At 45.7% G+C, this 5581-nt stretch overlaps 1 pseudogene; it reads left to right on the forward strand.

Moving 5' to 3' along the window:
• Positions 1-3372: 3372 nt before the first annotated feature.
• Pes1-ps6 (pescadillo ribosomal biogenesis factor 1, pseudogene 6) lies at positions 3373-5353 on the forward strand (annotated as a pseudogene).
• Positions 5354-5581: the final 228 nt, after the last annotated feature.

Here is a 5581-nt window from a genome sequence, read left to right on the forward strand (position 1 = left end):
GTGACCTAGACTGGATCCTTCTGCCTTCCATCTGCACCCAGAGCTAGACCTGTCCCACAGTCCTTTGGACCCAAAACCTGCCCACAGAGAGCTGGTCTTCCAGGAGCGCTTTCACTCCTAAGACTACAGGCTCACAGGCCCACAGGAGGAACAAGCTCCAGTCAGAGACAGCAAGACCACCTAACATTAGTGGTAACCAGATGACGAGAGGCAAGCACAAGAACCTAAGCAACAGAAACCAAGACTACTTGACATCATCAGAACCCAGTCAAAACACAGCAAATACCGGATATCCCAACACACCAAAAAAAGCAAGATTTGAATTTAAAATCGCATCTTATGATGATGATAAAGGACTTTAAGAAGGACATAAATAGCTTCCTTAAAGAAATACAGGAGAACACAGGTAAACAAGTAGAAGTCCTTAAAGAGGAAACACAAAAATCCCTTAAAGAGTTAAAGGCCGGACTGGAGAGATGGCTCAGCGGCTAAGAGCACTGACTGCTCTTCCAGAGGTCCTGAGTTCAAATCCCAGCAACCACATGGTGGCTCACAACCATCTGTAATGGGATCTGATGCCCTCTTCTGGTGTGTCTGAAGACAGTGACAGTGTGCTCATATAAATAAAAATAAATAGATCTTTAAAAAAAAAAAAAGAGTTAAAGGCCATCCAGAGACTGCCACACCTGAGGGATCTATCCCATATACAGACACCAAACCCAGACACTATTGCCAGTGCCAAGAAGTGCTTGCTGACAGGAGCCTGATATAGCTGATTCCTGAGAGGCTCTGCCAGAGCCTGACAAATACAGATGCTCACAATGGATGCTTACAGTCAACCATCGGACTGAGCATGGAGACCCCACTAGAAGAGTTAGGGGAAGGACTAAAGGAGCTGAAGGAGATTGCAACCCCATAGGAAGAACAACAATATCAACTAACTGGACCCCCTCAGAGATCCTAGGGTCGAAACCACCAATCAAAGAGTCAATAGTGACTGGGTTTGGTGTCTGCAGATGGGATGGATCCCTAGGTGGAGCAGTCCTAGTATACACCTTTACTCCCAAACAATGTAGGTAAGGTAAGGTGAAGGAAGCAGACACATTTGAAAGTAATGTCTAATTAAGTGACAAACACAGAAACATTTGACAGAATGAGTCAGAGATGGGATACACTGAAAAACAGTAGTTGGGAGTCAGTGCATTGAGAAGCAGTACAGTGCAGTGGGGTTTATTGAAATTGAGTTTATGGAGTTCAGAGGAAGTTTTCACAGGAAGAGTTCTACAGTTTTATGGGTTGCAAAAAGAACAAGCTAGACACGGGTGAAAACAGAATGAGCCAGAGAATGGAAAGGAGCCAAATGTTTAGAACAGATTGCTAGAGTGAGTTTGAAGCCAAGAAGAACAATTCGGTAAGAAGCTGAGAGAGCTCCAACTGAAACAGTCAGCTTGGAGAGGAGTTTGGGCCAGAACAGGTGAATTGAACCAGTCATCCAGAGTTCAGGCAGAACTGGAAAGGGTGAGCTTACTCTTCGGTATGCCCCTGAGGTGACAACTACCTCAGGTGAATGAAAGCAAACTCACAAGAAAGGAAATATATTCCTGGGCAGATAGACGACACAGACCAAGCAGGAAGAAAAGAAAAAGTCTTGCAGAGTCATAGAAGAAGCTTGTTGTGACTAGACAGTATAAAGTGGTGTGGGTGCTACTGTCAAACATGACTGTAGGGTTGGGGGTAGACGTAGGGTGGCTAAGACCCAAGCTGTAGGGAGGTAAGATGCTGGTGTATCACAAACAAACTTTTATATTGTGCCCTGGGCCTAATCTGAGGATGTGGAGAGGGAAGGTAGCTTTGGATAGAACCTGTGTGGCTTGGGATAGAACCCCTTAGAATTCCTGACAGCAAATTGTGCTTCCAGGAAAAGGACCCCATGTAAGAATGAATTCAGTAGGACTTGAAGCCCAGGGTGAAAAGGAAAGATTACCTGTGAGACTATACAAGGATAAAGCTGAAAGTGAACAGGGAAAACACTGAACTGGACAGACTGTCTAGCTCACTTTTGTCAAGTTTAAGAAGTGGAATGGTTAGTTTTTGTCGTAATATAATTAAAGATGATAAGACAACAGGGTTCTTAGGCAGCCAAGGCAAGGAACTATATTTACTTTTTTTTTAAATTTGCAAAATCACTTTATTAAGCTCATCCAAATACATATCTGTACAATGCTTTACAAACCCTTTTCCATATGCAATATTAATTCATCTTGCAGCTTAACCCAGGGATCTTTCATAAGCCCAAATTCTATCTCTTAGACCTTGCACCCTAATTTACTGAGACTGACAATGCCAGGGGGTCAAATCAGTATGTTCCAATAGTCCCAGGAAGGATCAGTTCTTCCTACGGGGTTGTAAACCCCTTCAGCTCTTTCAGTCCTTTCTCTAGCTCCTCCACTGGGGTTCCCATGCTCAGTCTGATGATTAGATGCAAGCATCCTCATCTGTATCAGTAAGGCTCTGGCAGAACCTCCCAGGAGACACCCATATCAGGCTCCTTCTTGGCATCAACAATAGTGACTGGGTTTGGTGGCTGCATATAGGATGGATCCCCAGGTGGGGCAGTCTCTGGATGGCCTTTCCATTTTGTCTCCCTATTTCCTCCCTTGAGTATTTTGTTTCCCCATTCTAAGAAGGACTGAAGCATCCACATTTTAGTCTTCCTTCTTCTTGACCTTCATGTGGTCTGTGAATCATTTCTTGGGTATTCTCAGCTTTGAGGCTAATATCCACTTATCGGTGAGTGCATGTCATGTGTGTTCTTTTGTGACTGGGTTACCTCACTCAGGATGATATTTTCCAGTTCCATCCAATGTTTCTTATAGGTGTGTACTTTGGACTGAACCTCTGGTAATGGATCAGTAAGAGCCATGCTCTTCTGTGGGGAAGATTAGTTTTCCACTCAGCATTCTTTAGATATCTGTTGTTCTTTGGATGGCATTGAGGTTTTGTGGGCTTTCCTCTGTCAATGTTAGCAGGTCTATTTTTCAACTTTATTTAGGCAGTCATGTTGTCAAGACTTTACTACAATTTTATTTCTACTTACTGCTGTGTTATTTGGCATGTGGTTGGTGTTGCATAAATAATATTAAAAATTTACTATTTTGCAAGCAAGACAACAATACACATCAAGTGTCCGCAGTTGGGCGTTACCCAGAGTGATTTGGTCTTCTCCCTCCAAACTCTTTCTCTCTATATACTTCCTACTCCAGAGACACAGACTTAAACGCTTCTACTCACCTTGCACATAGTACTCTTTTCCATATTCTTCGGGGATTGAAAAATACTCATTCCTGCCTTTCTGCTCCGCTCTCAGGACTTTCTCAACATGGAGCTATGGGAGGCCTCAAAAGAAGAAGCATGAATGAGGCTCTACCACCTATTACATCACCTGAAACAAAACCCAGAAGAAGGTGAGCCTGCCTGATTTCAGGAACTGATTTCATGATTTTATCCTCATGAACCCAAGCACACACACACACACACAAAAAAGCTAACAAGCGTTCCACAGCAGCCCAAACATTTTACCTTATCAAAGATATTAAACTCCTCCTCCATGAACCCATTGTCAACAAGTTCCGAGAGTACAAGGACTTTGTCCAGAAGCTCCACAAAGCCTATGGGAAGAGTGAGTGGAATGCTATAGAGCGCCTGAAGGATGATAAACCCAGATACAAACTGGACCCCATTGCCAAGGAGCGGTACCCCACATTTACTGATGCGTTGCAGGACCTCGATGATGCCCTGTCAATGTGTTTCCTCTTCTCCACCTTCCCTCGGATGGGCAAGTGTCATGTGTAGACCACTCAGCTACGCTGCCAGCTCACTGTGGAGTTCCTGCACTACGGAACTGCTGCCTATGCCCTGCACAAGGTCTTCCTGTCCATTAAAGGCATTTACTATCAGGCTGAGGTGCTGGGTCAGCCCATCGTATGGTTTACACCCTATGCTTTCTCCCATGATCATCCAACAGATGTGGACTACAGAGTCACGGCCACCTTCACTGAGTTCTATACCACTCTCCTGGACTTCGTCAAATTCCGCCTCTACCAATCAACCTTCACTACCCACCCAAGATTGAAGGTCAAACCCAAGCAGGGACAAAGGTCAGCGAGGACGCGTATGCATTGGACTCCGAGAGCTCTACGGAGAGACTGGCCGCCCTCAGTGCCAACCTGGCCCGAGTGGTGATGCCTGCTATAGAGGAGGCCGAGGCTGAGGAGTTTCCTACTGACGAGGAGGTGACAGCACAGGAAGAAGATTGAAGGAAAGAGCTAGAGGCACAGGAAAAGCACAAGAAACTCTTTGAAGGCCTGAAGTTCTTCCTTAACCGAGAGGTGCACCGTGAAGCATTTGCCTTCACCATCAGGAGTTTTGGTGGGGATGTATCCTGGGACAAGTCTTTGTGCATCGGAGCCACCTATGGAATCACAGACTCTTACATCACCCACCAGATTGTTGTCCGGCCGGGGCAGCAAACCCCCATCATTGGCCGGAACTACATACAGCCCCAGTGAGTGTTTGACTGTGTGAATACCCGGCTCCTCCTCCCAGGAAACTTGAAAGAGGAAGAGGAAGACGAGGATGAGGAAAAGGATGGCAACGAAGGTGATGGTGATGTTGCATTGGAAAACGAGGAAGATGTGGAAGCCGAACTGGAGAAGGAGGAGGAGGCACACATGTTGGACCGGAGCAGCAAAGGCTGGAAGGAGACAAGCCCCAGGTTATGGCCCGCCCTGTGAAGCTGGAAGACAAGCAGCGGCTGGCCCAGGAGGAAGAAAGTGAGGCCAAGCGCCTGACCATCATGATGATGAAGACGCGAGAGAAGTACCTTTAACAAAAGATCGTGTTTGGCAAGCAGCGCAAAATCCGAGAGGCCAATAAGCTCGCAGAGAAGAGGAAAGCCCATGATGACGCTGTGCGTTCTGAGAAAAAGGCCAAGAGGACAAGGCCTGTTGTGAGCTCCAGTCGTCCCTCACTGAGATTTGGACTTGGCAGAAGCAGCTAGTGAAACACAGACATATCAGCCAGCACTCTCGTACTTTTGGTGGTGTGTGGCCAGCCCCAGCCTCCTGTGTGGTTCATGCCAGTGTCTGGGCAAAGAGGACTGTACCCAATCCAGTCCTAATCCAGGAGTCTACCTGACATCCTGATTTTCCTTGGCTTTCCACAGCCTCCTACATAGCTGTGCCCATCCTGTGCTCAGGATGCTGTCTTCGAGTAAGGGTGGGGAGCTTTTGTCATTAAATGGTTGAATCTTTGCAGCCAAAAAAAAGAAAAGAAAAGAAAAAGAAAGAAAGAAAAATACTCATTCTTCAAAGTGCTTTTGAAGTTTTTTTCCCTCCATTCTGACTATGTAATTATTTCACTGTACTCTAACACAGGAACCATTGTAGCCATGTCTTAAAGGGCCACGTACATTTCAGATCCTAGAACACTGAAAAACACCATGAAATATTACTGCACGATGCACTTTACTAAAACAGCACTCTTGCCATGTCTCTCCACTAAATCAGACACAATATCGTCT

This window comes from Rattus norvegicus, chromosome 15 (assembly GCF_036323735.1).
Source record: "Rattus norvegicus strain BN/NHsdMcwi chromosome 15, GRCr8, whole genome shotgun sequence".
NCBI classification, from domain to species: domain Eukaryota; kingdom Metazoa; phylum Chordata; class Mammalia; order Rodentia; family Muridae; genus Rattus; species Rattus norvegicus.